Here is a 22,033-nt window from a genome sequence, read left to right on the forward strand (position 1 = left end):
CTCTCCCAGCCATCCTGCCATGGGGTGCCTTGCTGGGTGCTGTCAGAGAACAGCGGGGTCCCACCCTTGAAGGGGTCTTGAAGGACTCGAGCAGGGGCTGGAGGGATAACACAGCGGGAAGGGCGTTTGCCTTCCACGCAGCCAACCCGGGTTCATTTCCCAGCATCCCATAGGGTCCCCCAAGCACCACCAGGAGTAATTCCTGAGTGCATGAGCCAGGAGTGATCCCTGTGCATCGCCGGGTGTGACCCAAAAAGCAAAAAATAATAAAAAAAATTTAAAAAAAAAGAAGGACTCGAGCCGGTTCTGAGTTTATTCACTGGCGATTCTTGGCCCAGTCCCCCACCAGGAACAGCCCGTGTCCCACCCCCGCCTGACACCCAGAGGCTGGCGTGGCCAATCTTGGGGCAGCGGTGCCACCGCCAGCAGTCCGGGGACTGGCTTGGAGCACCCCTCCACCCGACTGTGAGGCGCAGCAGGAGGGGATGGAGGAATGCCCCTTCCCAGGCCTCCCTCCCCAGGCAGAGAAGCCCCCCACCCCCGCCATCGCAGCTGGATGGGGCTGGACAGGGCTGGGGTCCGGGGGGGGGGGGGGGCGCCGGACACTGGATGATGCCAGGCAGGAAGCAGTGGGGAGTCATACCCAGGGATCCTGAAAGCCCCCAACCCCCACACGGCCAGGCTCCCTTCCCTGCCCAGGCTGGTCCCCATCCCAGACCCCTCGGCTTCCTCGGGCCTAGAGCCGGGCTGGAGGCAGGGCTGCCCAGAGACACTCCTGCCAGAAGACAAAAGACTGGCAGCAGCCTGGCAAGGAACAGAGGAAACAGCAGATACTCACACACATTCCAGAGTCTCTCCCGGGAAGCTGGGACATCTATGCGGGTGGGTATCCAAGAGGGAGAAAAATGAAAACTGGGGCACCTCCATTTCTGCAGTCACAGTGCCCCCTGCTGGCTGCATGGAGCGTGGCAGGTAGAAACTGTCCTACATCAGCACGAACTTTCAGACTCACCGGTCCTGCATCCACCCGTCTGTCCGTCAGTCCGTCCATCTACTCACCTGCCTTCCTGTCCATTCACCCACTCACCCAGAGCTCTGTCTATCCCCCGTCCACTCAAGGACTGCTCACTCATCGGTGACCACGTGGCTGGCATTATTTCAGGGGCTGAGTACACACTCGTGACTGATCGGGGACCCGGACCAGCCCGGCCCCCCCATAGCACCGCTGCCTAGTAGAGAAACACAAAAGCCGCCCCTGAGACAGAGTTGGGGCTGGTAGCAGGGGGTAAGCCCCGGAATCTGTGGGAGCTGACTCAGGCACCTGATGTCACTGGGGCTACTCCTGGCTCTGTGCTCCAGTCACTCCCAGGGGTGCTAGGGAACCATGCGCTGTGGAGAGCTGCAGACAGGGACACTGTGTGCAAAGCCTGCTCTCAGCCCCCTGAGCCAACTCTCCAGTACACAGATCGTGTTATCAAGGGGCATCGTTTGGACACGGGGGACCAGTGAGGAGGTCCTGCCACTCCCCAGCAGGAGATAGGCACCCAGACACAGCTGCTCAGTGGAGTTTTCTGTGTCCAGGCCCAGCCTCCGAGAGGTGCCAGGGCAGCCAGGGATGGCCAGGGAGACAAGAGTTTCACTGGCTTCCTTTCACTTTGTTTAAATGCAGTCGCACGTCACCAGGGACAGCCCCACGGGACAGCAAGGGTTCAGAGCTGGGGGTGGGGGTCCCCGCAAAGGAAAGGCTCAGAGAAAGCAGCAGCACTTGGGGCCAGAGATGGTGCAGAGGTGTGGTCACTCGCCCTCCAGGAGGTCAACATTCACTCGGCCCCAGCACCATATATGGAGTGACCCCTGAGCACAGAACTAGGAGTGACCCCTAAGCACAGAGCAAGGCGCAGAAGTAAGCCCTGAACAAATATTGCCCTCCCCACAAACAACAACAACATTTTTCCTGTTTTTTTTTTTTTTGGAGTAACTTCCTACGGGTGCTTAGGGGTGATTCCTGGCTCTGTACTCAGGAATTACTCCTGGCAGCGCTTAGGGGACCCTATGGGATGCCAGGGATCGAACCCAGGTCAGCCAGGCAAATGCCTCCCTACTTTACTATCTCTTTAAGGCCCATCCCCCCCACAAATTTTTTTTTTTTGCTTTTTTGGGTCACACCCGGCGATGCACAGGGGTTCTTTCTGGCTCTGCACTCAGGAGTTACTCCTGGCAGTGCTCAGGGGACCATATGGGATGCCGGGAATCAAACCCGGGTCAGCTGTGTGCAAGGCAAACGCCCTACCTGCTGTGCTATCTCTCCAGCCTCAGCCCCACAAAATTTTTTAAGAAGGAACACCTGCAAGGTAGTTGGGATTCTAGAATCTTCTTTCAACGTGTATTTACTGACAGCCAGAAAGGGCCGGTTACAGACAATACAAAATATATTCTTTCGGTTGTGTTTTGGGACAGGGATTAGGGCTTGGGATGGAAACATCCTGAATTTGGTGGGAAGGTGTAAATGGTGGTAGGATTGGTGTTTGAATATTAAATGTAATCAAATACTGTGAACTAACTTGTAAAATAAAAAAGTTTAAAATAGATTAAAAAAATAGGGACTGGAACAATAGCACAGCGGGTAGGGCGTTTCCCTTGCACGCGGCTGACCCGGATTTGATTCCCAGCCTCCCATATGGTCCCCTGAGCACCGCCAGGGGTGATTCCTGAGTGCAGAGTCAGGAGTAACCCCTGTGCATTGCCAGGTGTGACCCAAAAAGCAAAAAAAGATAAAATTAAAAATAAAAATAAATTAAAAATAAAATATTTATTCAGGGCTTTTTACTATTTAATAAAATAAAATTATGGAAAGTAAAAACAAAAAAAAAGAAAGAAAGGGCCAATTACCAATGAAATAGCCACAGATGTGCAGGTAGGAGAGGGGACACAGAGCCAGGGAACACAGACAGAGCAGAGGGTGCACCCGGGCACTCTGGAGGGCTCAGCTCAGACCTGTAAGTCAGGGAAGACTTCCTGGAGAAAGTGGATTCCAAGGGAATGAGAAGGAGACTGTTCCAGGAGGAGCCGGGTGCAGAGGTCCAGCGAGAGAGAGCACGGCAGAGGCCTGAGGAAGGGGGGAAGGCCTGCCCTTGAACTGCCCGCCCACAGCAGAGCTCCCGCCCGCCTCCCCCACCCCCCACCGCCTCCCCCCGCTGGCTCCACCGTTCTTCCCGGACATGCAGGCATGCAGGAATGTGCTGGAAAATGCCAGACCGAGTCCCCTGAGCACATTTTAGAAAATCTCTCGTCCCAGTCCCACCCCGCCCGAGGCTCCTCTGACCTCCTGACTCATGCTGGGGGAAGCTGCAGAGTCCCGTTTCTCCAGAACCCGGGAGGGCACAGAGGGAGAGAGAGCGCGTGACCCCAGCTCCAGGGCAGCGGCCAGGGCAGGACCAAGACCGGGGATGGGCAGAGACAGATCCAAGGGGGGGCGGGGGGGGGGGGGTAGGAGAGACAGGTCGAGCCAGGACAGACGCGCAAGCAAACACGGGCACCCTCGCAGGGCTGGAGGCTGCCGAGATCCGGAAAGCTGTCTGGCCCACAGGCAGCCTTGGAGGTTGGGAGGGGGACGTGGGGTCCCAGGACAGCTCTGAGGGTTCTCCCAGAGGTGCCGGGGCCTCCCGGCATCCAGCAGCTGCACTTGCACCTCGGGCCACGAGGGGGCGCTGTTGCTCCAGCCACGGCCCACCCACCCGGTCCAGTTCCAAAAGTCAAAGCCAGATGCCCCCTTCCAGACACAGAGGATCCCAAGCACCGTCCAGGCCCACTTCCTCCTGCATCCTCCCTGGGCTGAGAGCGCTATTTGGTCCAGGTACCCCAATCTTGACTCAGCTGTGTTTAGGGAAACAAAAGCAGCCATCCCTGTTCCAGCCGTGGCAGATGCAGCTACCCCAAACCGGCCGGAAGCGGCCAGAAGCCAGTGGCCACAGGGCGCCCCTGCCGCGGGCTGCAGAGAGTCAGCTCTGCCCTCACACCCCCCACTTTCCCCTCTGTACCCTCGGAGTCTCAGATCCAGAGGCGAGGGCGGCTCCGCAGCACCAACTCCAGCGCTTGGTTGTTGGGGCACCCCACCTTCCTGCAGCCTGTGGTGTGCCCAAGGGGGGGACAATCACTCTCACTGGCCTCCCACGATGCTCCCCACACAATGTGGGCCAGGTTTCCCACGGACCCCCACCCCCACCCCACAAGGCTGTGTGTCTGGAGAAAGTCAGGCTGCGTGATGGGGGCAGGCGGCAGGCAGGCCCGCGACTGTGGGTCTGGCAGTGGCGTCCCCCGGATATGGGCTGAATGGCCCCAGCTAATTCCCATGAGAGCAACACAGACATCCGGCTGGGGCTCCCAGGAGGAAGACACCAACCACAAGCCCGGGGGCCGGTGCCACGGAGGCGTGGGGCCAGAGACACAGAGACTGCGAAGGACCCGTGGGGTCAGGAGAGAAAGGACCCCGCACCCTGCGCAGGCGGGGATGTCATCTGCCTCAGCCTCGGTGGGAGACACGAAGAGGGAGATTTCTCAGGAAAGCAAGGGTTCCTGGGGGTTCCACTCCTGGCGTCTACCCCAAACACAGACATATCCCTCCTGTGTATTCAGTGCAGCGCTGGGTACAATGGTCAGATACGACTCAAGCATCCAACGATGGACGAAGGACCAGGCAGCCATGACCCACAATGGAATACAATGGAACCTAGCATGAGACGACACCACTCACGGCAGGCAGCGGGGCTGGAACTGGGGGCCTGTGTTAAGTTAGTCAGAGGGAGGAGGCCAAATCCCGAATGAGCTCACTCATCTGCACCACACAGAAAACAAGACACAGGAATAGACAGGAACGAACCATGACAAACTCTTGGCCGTGGATTCTCTAGCAGGTGGGGAAGGGAAGGGGGGGGAGGGAGATGGGACCAGAGGTGACAAGGGGACAGTGGAGGGGATTCCGGGGCAGGTGGCACAGGGACAGTCAAGGGGGTCCAGGCACTCCAGTGATGGTGGCTGCAGTAACTCTAGACATCAAACCCATAGTATGGCACTACTGTGACCACCTTACTGCAATAGGAAAAAAATTAAATCAACAAAGGACCAAATGGATCTTTATTTGCTTGGCTTTTTTTTTTTTTTTGGTCAGGGATTGGGGGAGTGAATACCCAGCAGTGCTGAAGGCTTACCCCTCGCCCTGTGCTCAGGAATCACTCCTGGCAGGGTTCAGAGGACCACATGGGTGCCAGGGCTCGAACCCTGTCAGCCACATGCAAGGCAAGTGCTCTACCCGAGGTACTTTGGCCCAGCCCAACCGACTGTCCTTTAAAATGAACCTGGTTGAAGTTTGATGAATGAATCGCAACAAAAGCCCCATTACTAAAGTAGGGACTTAATGAGCAGGCGGCTGCTACTGACATTTGAGAAACTTCCAGAAGCTCCTGACCAGGTGGCCTGCTTTCTGGGAAAAAACAGGGGCAGGGTGACACATCAGTAGGGAGTTATGAGCTCCCAAGGATCTGCTTGCTCAGGAGAGCCTCTGAAGGCCCACTCCATCACTGGCTTCCCCCAAGGGGCTCGGCACTAGGGGAGGGTCTGTGGAGGGCTAGGGGAGGGCATGTGGGGCAGGGGCCTTCAGTCACTGCATCTCACATGAAGTGCCAGGACCTGGGCATGCTCCACCCTGGCTAGGGAGGTTATCAGGAGTGATGGCTTTGGCAGGAGGCCAGGGTCGCCTCCTTAGTACAGCATGGTCCCCTGAGAACTGTGGGGTGTGGTTCCCAAACAAACCAAAGCTGTGATGAACCCTGGAACAAACCATCTTTCTCCCGGGGTTCAAGTAGACACAGAGAGTAGGGTCTCCTACCTCTGCACCTTCTAAGCGCGGCACCTCCAGATCTCCTCCCTCAGATGGCCCTGGGCCCGGCCTTCCTCTGACGTCAGTGACCCATGACCCATGCTGCATGAACTAGGACACTGGAATGTTTTTGGGTGAAGAAATACTATTACTTTGTTTTGGGGCTACACTCTGCACTCAGGACTCAATCCTGGCAGTGCTCAGGGGACCATGTGGGATGCCGGAGGTCGAACCCAGGTCAGCCCCATGTTACGTTTTTATTTGTGGGGGGTGGAGGGGGCTTTCAGTCAGCCAGAGGTACTGCAAAAAGTTACTCCTGGTCTCATATTTGGGATCACTCACAGCAGTGCTTGGGGTGGGGGTCATTTGTTGTTGGAAATTGAACCAGGCTCCCACATGTAAAGCCAGTCCTTTGGTCCTTCACACCCTTTGTCCAACCTGAAATCAGCTGTTTCCTTTGCCCCGGGTGGGAGATGTAAGGGGGTCTTCCTGCTGAAGGCTTACTCCTGGGCTCTGTGTTCAGGGATCATTCCCGGCAGCGCGGGACCCTATGGGGTACTGGGGATTGAACCCAGATTGGCCGCGTGCAAAGCAAGTGCCCTCCTTGCTGTACTGTCACCCCGGCCCCATACCGTCCATGATTCACCCACCCTACAGCAGATGCTGCGTTCTGGAAACACACCATCACCCCACAAATGACTCAGTCTCCACCTGTCCCTTCTGGCACTGGGACTGGCCTTTTCCAGGTATCCTGTGAGCACCTGCCTCGCACCCCCAGTAACATGGACCCCCAACACCCATGAGCGTTGCCCCACCACCAACAACAACAAATTCTGGGGCTGGAGAGATAACACAATGGGTAGGGCGTTTGCCTTGCACGCGGTCAACCCAGCTTCAATTCCCAGCATCCTGTATGGTCCCCTGAGCACCGCCAGGAGTGACTCCTGAGTGCAGAGCCAGGAGTAACCCCTGTGCATCGCCAGGTGTGACCCAAAAAGAAAAAAAAATCCCCAGCAGATGGAAGCAACGAACAATAATAAACAATGCCTCTTCCCTCCTCTTGTCCTGGGGATGGAACCCAGGTGGGTCACGTGCGAGGCAAGCGCCCTCCTCACTGTACTATAGCCCCAGCCCCAGCCTGGCCGTACCCCAACTTCGCTCAACTGCCATTTTTCACTTAAATGAAATGGACATTGGGTCAAGTGGCAGAAAATGATGCCCGCCCGCAGAGGCAGGGGTGTGGGGGGGCGGAGGCGGGGGAAGCCCGGGGCTGCGGGAGGAAGCGTGGGCGGTGTGCGGGGTGGTTGCCAGGACAGTGCCCACTGCCAGCCTCCCGGGAGCTGCTCTGGGCTGCGGAGGCACCAGCACAGGCTGTGCTCATCCCAGTCATGATTTATTCAGCCTCAACTGGGCGGAAATAGCCGGTTTCTCTGGACCCGGCGGTAGGGGTGCCCGGAGTGTGGGCATCAGCTAGAGAGCACCACAGCCACCATTTCCCATAGGAGCCATGCCAACCCATGGTCTCGTGGAGCCCACGGGCAGGCAGAAGCCACAGGGACCCCTAGGGCCAGCATGGCTCCCCTGGCAGGCTCTGGCCCACTTCCCAGAGGCCCGCACAAGTAGTCAAGTTTCTAGAAAAGCAGACAGGGTGTATTTGCCCTCTGGTCTAAGGGGACATCTGGTCGCCCAGACCTAATCCCCGTGGGCCCCACCTCCACCCCACCGGCCCCCGTGGCCCTGGAGGGGCCAGGAAGGAATGATGGGGGACAGAGAGGCAGAACAGAGTGCGGTCCCACGAAAGCCCTCCCCAGGCTCACTCTTCCTCACAGAGAGCAAATGGGGCCAAGTCTTGGCGCCCCAACCCCCCAGCCATCGGGGTTCCCCTGAGTTTCTGCTCCTCGTGGTGCCAGGAACAGGCAGGTCGGAGCAAGCTGCCTGCCTCTCACTCACTCTGTGAGGCGACCCAACTCCACTTCAGCATTCCCACTCCAGTGCTCACGAGCTCCCGCCTCCCACAAACTCTCCAGCACACATTGGCTCTGTGCGACTTGCCACCAGTGTCATTTGTCTGGAAATAGGGTCTTCCCAGAGTTGGTACTGAGGGGTGATCACCAGAGCGGGTACAGAGGGGCTAGCACGCCACCGACAGTGGTGATTTCTGCCACAGCGTTCTTCAAGGAAGTAAAGTAGAGGAAGAAGAGAAGAGAGATTAATGATGGATACAGATTGACAGATGACAGGCAGATTAATGGTAGATAATAGATGGATATACAGATCAACAGAAGGACAGATGGACAGATACTATATGGATAGATGGATCAACAGAAGGATAGGTGGACAGATAATGGGTGGACAGATTAACGGCTGGTAAATAGAAGGACAGAGACTAGCAATGGACAGGTAAGTATCCAGATGGACCATGGACAGGGAGACTGATGTGTAGATGGAGAGATAACGGACAGACAGGGAGCTGAATGAGAGGATGGAAAGGTAGACGGTGGGCAGGTGGAGAAATAGCAGGTGGGGGGTGGGCAGGTGGGTGGGTATATTATAAGGTTCTGGCTCATGTGACTGTGGAGGCTGAGATGTCTCACAATCTGCCCTCCACCAGCTGCAGAAAAGCTGGTGGCATCCTTTGAAGGTTGAGCCCCGGAGCCCACATGAAGAAGATTGCAGGCTCTGACTGACGTGTGAGAACAGAGCGCGGGAGGAGAAAGCCCACCTCCCAGAGACGCGTCTCACACAAGAAAACTCAATCCTGACCCTCGAACCCCAGATCCGTCCTTCTTCCTCTCCCCAGCCCCCAGAGGGCATCTGTTCCACCCACCCCGGATTCCAGGAGCCGCTTCCAGGAGCCACCCCACAGACACAGGCGGAAATCGAGTTGATGTAAACAGCTCCCCAGGCATCCCGAGTCCAGTCCAACTGACACAGAGGCGCTGCCACCCCACATCCCACTCCAGGCCGTCAGAGCCGGGAGCAGCGTAGCTGGGAAGCGAACAGCCCACAGCAGAAGGCCAGGAGGCTCCTGGACACTGGTCAGTGAACATGACTCCATGAAGACCCGCTCCAAAAGGCCAGAGAAGGAGAGTGCCCACCGCAGGCACTGGGAGCCGCTGGGCAGACAGACATTCGAGCTACGTGTGGGGCGTGTTGGATTTCACCGGCAGAGGAGAGGGAGAAAGCAGAACCCTGCAGCGTGCTGAAGCACTCAGGCAGGGAGACGTGGATGCAGAGCTGGCAGGAGTTGGGGACTGGGTTTTTATCCAGAAGCTAAGGGGTTCCCAGTGTTCTTTGGTAAAAATCCCCCTTCCTAAAAGAGATTATATTTTTCAGAGTAGTTTTTTGGTTCACAGCAAAGCTGGGAAGAAACAGCGGCTCCCCATAAACTCACAGCCTTCCCCTTTGCGAACCCCCTCTACCAAAGGGGGAGGCATTTGTTTTAATCACTGAAGCCCTGTGGCTGCTTCATGATCATCGCCAAGTGCACAGTTTACAGCTGGCTCACTCGGGGGGGTGGGGAGGGGCGAGCACTGCAAATCTGGACAAATGCTGAGCTATATGCATCCACAGAATAAAGCCACACGGAATAGTTCCCCCGACACCTAACATCCCACAGGCTCCGCCCACTCCTCCCTGCTCCAATCGCTGACCTTGCCCAGGACCCAGGCTCACCTTTCCCAGAATGCAACAGGACGGGCAGCTCAGGCTTCAGTCGCTTCTATTTATCACATAATATGACTTCATTGTCCATGGCCACAGCAGCATTATGATAGTGGGAAGGTGCTTGCCTTGAATGTGACCGGCCCGGTTAGATCCCCAGCACCCCATATGATCCCCTGAGCACCTTCAGGAGTGATTCCTAAGCACGGAGCCAAGAATAAGCCCTGACAACTGCCAGGGTGGCCCAAAGAAAAACAAAACAAAACAAATGTTCAACATCACTAGTCACTTACTAAAATGCAAATCAAACCACAGTGAGGCATCATTTTACATCTGTGAGGATTTTTTTTTAATCCTAGCTATCGTTTTAATAGAAAATAAGGGTCAGGGGCTGGAGTGATAGCACAGCGGGTAGGGCATTTGCCTTGCACGCGGCCAACCCGGGTTCAATTCCCAGCATCCCATATGGTCCCCTGAGCACCGCCAGGGGTAATTCCTGAGTGCAGAGCCAGGAGTAGCCCCTGAGCATCGCTGGGTGTGACCCAAAAAAGCAATAAATAAATAAATAAATAAAAACAAGGGTCAGTGAGGATGCAGAGGAACTGAAATGCTCACATACTGTGGGTAAGAATGAAAAACAGTGCATCCTCTGTGAAAAAAAGCTTGGAAATACATCCAAAGTTCAACACGAAATTCCTACATAAGCCAGAACAACAACAACTACTACTACTACTACTCCAAAGTACTGAAAACAAGTATTCACGCATATCAGTCTTATACATATCACTGTTACACATCAGTGTTAGCTGCAGTACTTCTGACAATAGCCAAAGGGGATTAAAAAAACTCAACTGTCCATAATCAGATGATTGGAGAAGTGAAATGGGGTCCAGTCATTATCACTTAATAATACTTTGGTCAATGTTGGACCAAACAATTGACCTTAGTCCCATTAGGTTAGATCACCAAGCCCATGCAGTGACAGTACAACATCTGCACAATGACACATTGACACGTTTCTCAGAGCATGTCCTCACTCTGGGGGGGGGAGGGTAGAATGTTACTAGAATATTAGAATATTACTCACCCGTGCAAAGGAATGGAGTGTTAATGCAGGACACAAGAGACAAAGAAGCTGGAAACATGCTCAGAGATGGAAACCAGAAACAAAGGGTCACGTCCTGCATGATTCCGTGAAACGTCCAGAAATAGAAACTGTCCCATGGTTGCCAGGGACTGGGGAATGGGGAACAGGAAATGGCTGCTCTCTGGGTAGTTTCCGGAAGGGGAGAGGAAAACATTGTGGAATTTCAAAGAGGTGGTAGCTGCACAGCATTCTGGGTAAAGCAAACACTACTTTAAAATGGCTGGTTCTACACTGTGTGACCGTCACCAGGAGATTTTAGAAAGAGAAACAGAAGTCCGACAGGGTCCCGGTGGCAAGCCTGTGTGAGAGGGAGCTCGGCGAGCTCTGTCCTGGGGATGTGTCTGGCATCCACGCTCCTGTAAGAGGAAGCTGCTTTGCTCTCTGGAAAAAGGGAAATTCTTTCTGTAACATTAGGGTGATGAAAGCTCTTCCCCATGTGGGGGCCAGGCCATGGGGGAGGCCAGGCACGTGAGTCCCACAGGAGGCAGGGCCCGACCCTGTCTTCGTTCCAAAGATTGATCTTTCACTCGGGCATGGCCTGCTGTTGTCCTTGCGTTCCCATTTTCTTTTTTTATTTATTTTTTGGGGGTCACACCTGGCTATGCACAGGGGTTACTCCTGGCTCATGCACTCAGAAATTACTTCTGGCGGAGCTCGGGGACCCTACGGGATACTGGGAATCGAACCCGTGTCAGCCGCGTTAAAGGCAGACGCCCTACCCGCTGTACTATCGCTCCAGCCCCTGCATTCCCTTTCTTTTGAACCCGCCGGCCGTGCACGGTGACTGACCATGGTGACCTGAGGTCTGGGGCACCCTCATCACTCTGACAGTAAGGACGCCAGCCTGCTCCCCTCACCCCAGTCACGGGAAAGGAACGGAAGTGCGTCAGGAGCCTTCTCCCCCCCCGCCCCCCCCCCCCCCGGCCCCCACGCGGCGCACTCAAACCCTCCTCCACCCTGGGAGCGCACACGGGGCCCTGCCACCCATTCCCCGGGCCAGGCCACCAGAGCTCAGGGGTCCCTAACGCCCTGGCCCTTTGCTACAGAGCAGGATGGAAGATCGTGGGGCGCATTTTTTTTCTTTTTGCTTTTTGCATCGCACCCAGCGATGCTCAGGGGTTTCTCCTGGCCCATGCACTCAGGAATTATCCCTGGCGGTGCTCGGGGGACCCTATGGGATGCTGGGACTCGAACCCGGGTTGGCCACACGCGCACGCACGGCGCGCGCGCGCACACACACACACACACACACACACACACACACACACGGCAAACGCCCTCCCCGCTGTGCTCTCGCTCAGGAGGAACTCTCTGGAGGACCTACTAAGTGGCCGTTTCCTCAAGGGCCGGTTTCCGGGAGTGAGGCAGGCGCAGGCGCCAGGCCTGAGTCTCTGAGGAGAGAAAATGGCGGACACGCCTCCTCTGAGGCGCCTCACCAGGATCCCTGAGGGACTTAGATGGGAGCCGCCCATCCTGAGGCGAAGTGTCCCAGGGGCCACTTTCTCTGAGAAGTGGGAACCATTTAGGTCGAAGATTTTTCTGAAGCAGTGTATTTTTTTTTTTTTATGTTTTAACCAAGTAGAAGTTTCTCCCAAGAAGCTGGCAGTCTTTTTATTTATTTATTTTATATTTCCGGGTCACACCCGGCGGTGCTCAGGGGTTCCTCCTGGCTCTGCACTCAGGCATCATTCCGGGCCGTGCTCAGGGGACCCTATGGGCTAACGGGGATCGAACCCGGGTCGGCCACCTGCAAGGCAGATCCTCTCCCCACTGGACCATCGCTCCAGCCCCAAAGCTGGATCTTTAATACTGAATGATTTCACATGCCCTTTCCGGTTCATGATGTTACATCTTACAAAGAGAAAACATTAAAAAAAAAAACTTAAAAATAACCCTTAACAGTAGCCACAGATAAGGCGCTTGCCTTGCACACAACACAGCTGTCCCCGGTTGGATAGAGCCCGATATGGGGTAAGCCCTGAGCACCTTTGGGTGTGGCTCAAAAGCTTGAAAAAGTAAAAATCCTTAACCACAACCTGCAAAGTGTGTGTGTGTGCCTCTCTGTGAACATTCCTGACACATACGTTCTGTGTTCAAAGTGACCACATTCTAGAGCCCGGTCCAATAGATTTCCACAGCGATGGGAGTGTTTTCTAGCCTCCTCGCCCAAGATGTAGCCACAGGACACAAGTGGCTGTTGAACTGCTAAAGAGATGAGGAACTGAATTTCTCAGTATATTTCATGATTGAGATTTAAATGTATTTAAATAACCAGACGTGATCAGTGGCTTCGATGTTAAACAGCATTAACTCAGATAGCATCTGGCACCCATTTAATTCACTCAACAACCACAGGCAAAGAAATAATGCAGCGGATAAACTGCTTGCTTTGCACCTGGCAGACCCAAGTGCCAGGCTACCCGTCCAAACCCCCACACCCCATGTGGTCCCTCGAACCCAGCAGGAGTGATCCCTGAGCACTGCTGGGTGTAGCCAAATATTAAAATGGCTGGTAAAATTTTGCTAATAGAACCACCCTCTTAGTCAAACACTATAGTTCTAGAAGATGTTAAGGAGGCCAGCCATGTATATATATGATCAGGGTGGTGCCTGTAAGAGGCAATCTGATTGGTCTTTGTCTAAGTGCTCTGATTGGTTGTTTTATGTAACAAATCAGAGTCAAGAGTTACTATCAGGCATAACCAATCAGAAAACTGGGCAGGGAGACATAAAGTATATAAGCAGGGGTCAGCCGTGGTTTGGTACAGCAGTCCTGGAAGAGACTGAAGCTATTACTGCTGAAGAGAAGCTGCTGCTGAAGAGAAGCTGCTGCTGAAGAGAAGCTGCTGCTCCTGCTGTTGCAGATGAGCTACGGAAGAAACTGCTGCTGGAAGTGAGCTGCTAGAACACTAACAGAGGTTCTGCTGACCTCTTGGAGATGTAACACTAATAGAGGTTCTGCTGACCTCTTGGAGATGTAACACTAATAGAGGTTCTGCTGACCTCTTGGAGATGTAACACTGGGGGCTGGAGCGATAGTGCAGCAGGTAAGGCATTTGCTTTGCACGCGGCTGACTCGGGTTCAATCCCGGGCATCCTGTATGGTTCCCCAGGTGCTTCCAGAGGTAATTCCTGAGCATCGCTGGGTGTGACTCAAAAATTAAATAAAATTTTTTTTGAAATTTTCAAAATGAAAAAAAGATGTATCACTGAAGCTGGCACCGAAAACAACCCACGGCTTTCTCCTGACCCTGTACTCAGGGGTCACTCCTGGAAAACTTGGGACCACAGGTGGTGTCAGAGCTTGAACCTGGGTCAGTTGCATGGAATTGAGTGTCTGAAACTCTACCCAGTTCCTCCTTGGGTCACCAACTAATGAGAAGAGCCTGTGAACTTCATACTGGTGAGAGGACCTCTCCTCAGAGCAAGAAGAACACCTTCTGGGTCTCCCAGAAGCATGCTGCCAGTAAGGCAACCACACGAGACTCCAATCCCACAAAAAGGAGGCATTGTTCAGAGAACTGAAAAAAGCAACAGGCACAATAAAATATTTTTGTTTCGGGGGACTGAAAAGATACTACAGCAGGTACAGTGACTTGAGTTTGATCCTTGGCACCCCATATGGTACCCAGAGTCCCACCAGGAGTGATCCCTGAGCACTGTAGGGCATGCGTGCATGTTCACACACAAACCCACTGCGTTCAAAGGCACTCCACACCTCAGATTGCTAGTTCTGCTTTATGCGTGAAATCTTCCACATAGGCCAATTCCCAGGGTAAAAACTAGAGGACAGTTAATGGAGATCTACTTTTACCATGTTCTTTGGTATCATTTAGAAACATACATGTATTACAAATTTTAAAGCATCTGAATAATTTTGTGTTTGAGGGCCACATAAAGCAGTGCTCAGGATTTACTGCTGGCTCTGCACTCAGGAATCATTCCTGGCAGGCTTGGAGAGCCACATGGGGTGCCAGGGATCAAACCCAAGTCACCCCCATGCAAGGCAAACACCCTGTCCTCTGTACTTTCGTTTCAGTCCCACTATATAAACAATTTTAAACATGACTTAGGGTGCAAATATAGCTGGTAACCATGTAGAGTAAGGCTAGAAGCCAGCTTTTATGTTGGGAGTGGGCACACCCAGCTGTGCTCAGGAATTCTTCCTGGCCCTGCAATCAGGGATCATCAAACCTGGTAATGCTGAGGGGGTTGGTGGTGGGGGAACAACATATATGGTGTTGGGAGTCGCAATGGGTCAGCTGTATGCCAGGGAAGCAACTTATCTAAGAATCAAGGTATTTCAACAGTCCAGGTAAAAGCAGGAGGCTGTGACTGTTTCAGTGAAGCTGAGGAGGAAAATCAGTGTTTTGGAATTGAAACTTAAATGAATGCTTGGATGCAGAGGTGGGAATGAGAGGATGGCTCCCAGCCTTCTGCTCAGAAAGATTTCGTGTTCAGAAACACCTGAGCTCTTATTCAGAGAAGCTGAAATACATGCTTTCGCACAAAGTGCCCTCTGGGGGAAAAAAAAAAAAAGCACCCAATTCTACCCCTTTCCTTCCTGCCAACAGTGCAGCCAAAATGTTTCCAACATAAATATTTCGAAAGTTTTTCCGTGATTTCCCTTTGCTTCGAACAGCCTGATCCCAGCAGCTGCAGGATGCCTCATTTGCATACTGCAAGTCTATAGGCTGCAGCCAGTTAGCAAAGGATGCTGGGTAAATGCCCGCCTCTTCCGGGTGGGGGGAAGCAATAAGGAGGAGCTGTTGTCTTACCAGGAAGCTTCGTAAGGGAGTTGGTCCAGGCTGTGGGCGTGGCCTCAAGCGCTATGGATGTCTGCCTGTTATCCCCAGCACACGGCCAATAAAAAAATGCTAACTCTGCTCACATTCCACAGGGATGAGTCTGGAGGCCTGTTTATCCTAGGCACAGCTGTACCTGCCAAAACACTACTGACTCATTTTCCCTTTACTGGAGAGTCTGAGTCAGGACTCAAAAAGAGCTATTCTCACAGTTCAAACAACCTCTTCTGGCCCTCCACTGGCCTTATGTCTAAGTAAGATAGCCGAGGTGCTGGCTGAAAGTCCAGCAGCCCCACCGCCTAAGTCCTGGAAGAGCTTGGCCAGATACAGCTGCCCAGGACAAAAGCACAAACTCTCACCCATATGCAGGTTCTGGCTTAGAGGGGGACAGGTCTCTCTCTAAGCTGCCCAGGGCAACCCATTTCCCCATCTCCTCAAGAGTAGAGGATGCAATATCCCCTCCCCACCCGACCTCCCCCACACACACATACACAGGCACTTACAGCCTCCTCCTCTACCTCCTCAGTCTTCTCCTCCCACTCACCCACAACACGGAATATCCACACTCTGTACTCATCTTTTGTTTTTGTTTGGGTGCCAAACCTGACCATGCTCGGGGCTTAATCCTGGCTCTGCACTCAAGAGATCATTCCTGGCAGGGCTCAGAAGCCATATGCAGTGCCAGGGATCGAACCCAGATTGGTCACAGGCAAGGCAAACGCCTTAGCACTGCACTATTCTCTGGACCCACACTCTGTACTCTTCATATTCTCCATATCCTGTGTTCTGAAGATCTGACATTTGTTGGGGGGAAGGGGAGGATTTCTAACCCACTCAGATAAACAGCTCACAACCAAGGACAACTTTCAAATGTAAACGAACAAATCTCATTTAACCAATCTGATCTAGAGGATTCTCCACCACTGCCCAATCCCACCTCTTCAGAGCCCACTGAAATTATTCCACTCATTCTCAACTGGGTTGTCTAACCCATTCCTTCCCATAAAAAAACAATGTGATCAAATTATGTGCCCACAAATGAATTTTCCCCTTCCTCTTTCTCCTGGAGAGTCGGAGTGCCTCCCAGGGAGTCGGGTGGGAGAAATGGGCGATATGCCCCATTGCTCTTGTGATCTATGAATGTGAGAGTATTTTTTTATCTCCTGATCTGTGGACCTGGCCACACCTAAAGAACAGTATAAATCTTTTGCTTTGGGACCCACCAGTGTTCAGGAGATCATGAGGTGCCAGAGATCAAGCCTCCTGCATGCAAAGCAAGCCCTTCAACTCTGATCCATCTCCCCAGTCCCTAAAAGTTCTGTATTTTAAACAGTGGTTTCAGATTCCAGTTGCACCTCTCAGAAAATAGTCCTCACCAGGGCAAACTCACAGGAAAATAGAGGGTCTCCATGGGGGTGCTTGAGCCCTGTGTGCACTCCAGAGAGGCCATTTCTGCCCTGATTTCTCCTGGTGCTCCCTCCCCCTGCTCTCCTTCTCGGAGCCCCTCCTCTGCTGCCTACCCCCTCTCCTGAGGACTCTGGGCGCTCACTCCCACCTCCCACCCACAGCAATTAAAAGTGCCCCCAGGATTCTTATTCCCACTTGCCCCAAACTTACCTCCTGTCTTCACTCACTGGCTTATATTCAGTGATAGAGAATCAGGCTGCATTCCACCACACTGCCAGAAGGGAGCTCCAGGCAGCTGTGAAGAGTGAAATATTTTTAAAGACAGTGGGGTTGGTTGAGGGAAAAGGAAGTAAAAGTAGCCAAGACTGACTGGTGGCAGCAAGGAGACCTGGGTGAGAGAGTCGGGGCGGGGGGGGGGGGGGGGGTGGGGGGGGGCGGGTTTGACCAGGGGATTGCTGAGGACCCAGTTAAGATGCCATTTCCGGGAGAGGTCAAAAGTCATTAAATCTCAGTGTGCTGATATGAGGCTTAGCAGAACTGACTCCATTTAGAGCCTATTATCTTCTTTGTTTGGCTTTGGGGCCAGACCTGGCAGCGCCATGCCCTTCATCCAAGCCTTGCCCTGTGCATCGGGACAATGGCTGATCCGGAACATTAGTTTCTGATATATTGGTGGGCTGAAGGGGAAATATGTGTCCTGAGCTCTGGATCCATTGGTTGAAACTGAGAGGGCACCTAGGAAGCTCCAATGTGCCACCAGTTGGTCAGAGGCCCAGGTGGGCTTGCAGCTGTATATAAGGTAAGGGCACCTCTGAGCCCCCTCTCCTGGCCTTCAGGACCTGGGGCCTCTCCAGGAGCTGAACTGAGCTGAAGTCTTGGTTGCCTTGCTGGGATCAGGGAGCCTCCTGGTGATGGGGGGGTGCAGCCACACACACCCTTGCAAAAGGATCAGGTTTCCAAACTGCCTCTGACTGCTGCCATACCAGCCAGAATTCTTCAAGTGAACAGTCATCTGTGAGGTTCAGCGGCCTGCCTGAGTTGATGCCACAAAACTTCCACTCTGGGCTGCCCACTCGGTGTACAAGGGAGCCCCACCCCCACCCCATCTGGCATGCATGGGGTTGAGTTGGCCTTCTTGGATACCACAGATAAGACCTTTAGGGTCTTGTTCGGCTAAGACCTTGCAGCACTGTCCACTGTAGCACTGTCCTCCCGTTGTTCATCGATTTGCTTGAGCGGGCACCAGTAACATCTCCATTGTGAGACTGTGAGACTTGTTACTGTTTTTGGCAAATCGAATATGCCATGGGGAGCTTGCCAGGCTCTGCTCTGCGGGTGGTGGGATACTCTCGGTAGCTTGCCGGGCTCTCCAAGAGGAACGGAGGAATCGAACCCAGGTCGGCCGCATGCAAGGCAAATGCCCTACCCACTGTGCTATCGCTCCAGCCCCAGCTAAGACCTTAACCTTCCACTATTCCCAGTGACTTCCCTTCTGAACGCAATGCTGCAAGCAAGCGCCTTACCCACTGCACTATCTTCTAGCCACAAAAAGGTGTTTAAAAAGAAATCATGGGGCGAGGAGGGAAGGGGTCTGGGGGCCGCTGATACTGGATGCAGTAAGGCAGGCCTGATGATCCAGCGCTTGGTATTTTTATTTCAAGGGTCATAGCTGATGACGTTCGAGGGAGACTAAGCAGTGCTGGTGCTGGAATCCCCGCAATCTGCCTGCTGTGACCTCTCTAGTCCCTGGGTTGGTGCTTGGACCCAGAGATGTGGTGGTGCCCAGGCATGGAGCCCACCAGGGCCACAGCGACCAGGGGTTCACCATAGCCCCAGAGGATGAAATTTGGGGCCTTGCACATACCTACACTCCAGCCCTTTGAGTTTTCTCCCAGATCCCCAAAATAGACATTTGATGTTTTTAGCTAGCATAACTAAGCAAGTGGAAATAAAGGGAGACAGACCTGAGGGGCCAAGAGGGTAATCTGCTGAGAAATGCTTCCTGCTCTGATTCCTCTAACCCCACCTCCCAGGGCCCCACCTGGAGCATTCTGACCCCGTCCCCCAGAACAGGGGTCTTCCTCCTTCCCCTCAGAGCCCCCAGATGGTCTTTGAGCGAGCGCCTCCAGTGGGCCAGATACCTTGTTCATGCCCTGGAGCGCTTATACTCCCGCCCTTCCTGAAGGAAGGTGCTCGGGGGACCCAGAAAGTAGGCCAGGTCCTTGTGACCTTAGCAAAATAGCACAGCAAGGCCTTCACCAGCAACCCACAGAAGCAGGGCGAGAGATTGAGAACTGGAGGGGCGGGCCTCTGGGTACCCTCAAGTCCTGCCCCCCAAAAGAACCTTCTCTAGTTCATGTGTCTGTGTGTGTGTGTGTGTGTGTGTGTGTGTGTGTGTGTGTGCACATGCGTACATCTCAGGAGAAAGATGGGGACAGAGAGGAAGGGTTAAGCACCAAGCCAGAGTGACTAAATTCTGCTGGGAAAGATCCCTGGCTGGCAATCAGATTGCTATTAGGCATTAGGCAAGAAGGAGTTTGCAGGGAGGAACGGCCAGAGTTGGAAAGAGCCTGAAGATGGGGAGAGGTGACGGCAGAGGTTAGCAGCCAGCACCCTGGACATCCAGGGTCTTCAAAGTCCCCCCAAAACCCGGGGCCACAGGAAGGCAGGTTCCCCCTGACAGAGGAAGAACAACAGTCTTGCCAGCCTAGGGCTCTGAGGTGCCCAGTTCTGGCGCAGCTGGCCGACCCTAGAGCCACAGGCATCCCCCTTATAGGTGGAGAACCAGAAGGGCTCTGCAGTGGCACTTTCCTTAGTGCTTGAAGCTTCTGTCATTCTCCAGAGTGAATGGCGCCTGGATGCAGCAATTGTTCCAGTTGAGACATTGTTCCTGCCAGGAACTGAATTGGACGACATCGCTATCTTGGTTGGATGCAAATCTCCGCTCACCCAAGTGCCTGACATTCACCCCATCACTGAAGTCAAACCTGGCTCATAGCAGAAACCAGACTCATCTGCAACACATTTCCCTCAGATGGTGTCTCAAAACAGACAAGGGATAGTAGGTTTTGAATCGCGAAGTTGCAGGTGATCAGGTGATAAGACAAACGCTGATGATGATGACAGAGCAAAAAGAGCAGAAGGCTGAGACATGAAGATGCCAACAGACAATAAAAATGGACCTCAGGGGGGCTGGAGAGATAGCACAGCGGATAGGGCGTTTGCCTTGCACACAGCCAACCTGGGTTCGATTCCCAGCGTCCCATATGGTCCCTTGAGCACCGCCAGGAGTAACTCCTGAGTGCAGAGCCAGGAGTAACCCCTGAGCATCGCCAGGTGTGACCCAAAAAGCAAAAAAAAAAAAAGGACCTCAGGGAGACACCTCATCCAGCTCAGAGCAGCCCTCCAAGAACCTGATGGCTGTCCCTGCTGGCCACCTGGGTAGATTCCCCCATCACCATGGCACAACTCTATCTCCATAGGTCCCTGAAGGACTGCCTGGGCCCACTGAGTCAGGAGACAAGCCATTTTGCCAAAGACATTCACTTTCCACTATTCCCACCGACTTTCCTTCTGAAAGTCATGTTGATTGAGTATGTGTGACCGCCCAAGGATCTGTCATTTAATCAAGAGGGGAAGGCTGGCTGTGTGTAGGCACTGACACCCTCAGAATGCTTAAGCATCCCTCAAGCAATCACAAAAATGTGCTCTGCCCCACTTCCGGTTGACCCCTTTACAGTTGACCCCCTTCCGACTGATCCCCTTCTGGTTGCTTCCTTGGAAAGTTTCTTGTCAGAAATGTTTTAACACAGAAAGGGAAAATAGTACAGGGGTTAAGGCCTCACGTGCAGCCCAAACTACTTGATCTCTGGCACTGCATAAGGTCCGCTGACACCACGAGTGACAGACTGCCCACCCCCTGCCCCCCGCCACCATCTACACACTGTCCAGTGTGGCCCGGACAAGCCCCTCCACATCCACCAAAACTGTTTTCCAGAAATGTTTTCATGCAAAGCGGAAAGCCACGAATAGTCAGTGTCACATTTCCTCTAATGGCCATGCTACTGGACAAATCACTGGAGTCAGGAGGCCACCAAAGCCCCACAGGAGGGTGGGGGCAGGAGCCACCCACTTGCTGGCCCCAGGGAAGACGTTCGGACAGTGCCAGTACAGTAATGGAAACTGCAGAGAAGGTGCCAGGGCTGACTTCTATGAAGAAATAGGAGGAGGCTGGGCCGGCAGACAGCAGCGCGCAGCCCACAGGATGCCCACGGCCAGAATTCACAAAGAGGCCATGAGCACGCAAATCAATGAAATCAAGCTCTGTGCAAAAAGCTCGCCTCACCTGTGGGTCAGGAGCCCAGTCACCATCACTGGCCGGTCACAAGAAAAATAAAAAATCCCAAGCCTCTAGTGACCTGGTGGATGCCCGTGCATGGGTGCCGGAGTGGATGGGTGGGTCAAATCCTTGTGACCAGTCCCTTCCCGTTTGTGTCACCTTTCCCACTGTCCCACAGACCTCAACTTCCCACCGTAAGCTGGAAGCCAGCACTAAAGTGGCAGCCCTGAGACGTGGGGTTCCACCCCATCCTCCAACACCCCAATGACCTCCCTCACTACTAGCCAGGCTGGACCGGGGAGTAGGAAAAAGACAAGGCTGAAAGATTGTTGGGGGTCAAGGGGTGAGGATGCCACAGGCCCAGCACCTCCATGGACACATAGGGGCCCCAAGTTCCAGGGCCTCAGGCCAGACAGAACTCAGGTGGGGGAGGGAGAGGGGGCAGGAGGAGGTGTGAAATTGAGAACCTTCCAGCTCTGCACCACAGGGAGGTGCCGGGAGCTGCAGGGCCAGCAGAAATCCGAGCAGAAATCCGACCAATGGCCTGTTCCAGGTCAGCCATGGACAGAGCAGGGCCAGGACCTGGGAGATGGGGGACCAGGGCTGCTTTGCTTGCAGAGGGCTGCTCAAATACAGAAACAGCACCCCAACATCTTTCTTAGGGAAGGCCGGCAACATTCCAACTCCAGGCCCTCTCCCTGAACAGCTCCTGGGAGGTGGGTTCCAGCCCGGAACTGAGACAGAGGAGAGGGAGAGGGAGGATGCGTCTCCCCCCCCTTCTTTGCCCCGGGTTTTCCCAA

This window comes from Sorex fumeus, unplaced genomic scaffold, assembly GCF_029834395.1.
Source record: "Sorex fumeus unplaced genomic scaffold, SorFum_2.1 ptg000169l, whole genome shotgun sequence".
Lineage (NCBI taxonomy): Eukaryota > Metazoa > Chordata > Mammalia > Eulipotyphla > Soricidae > Sorex > Sorex fumeus.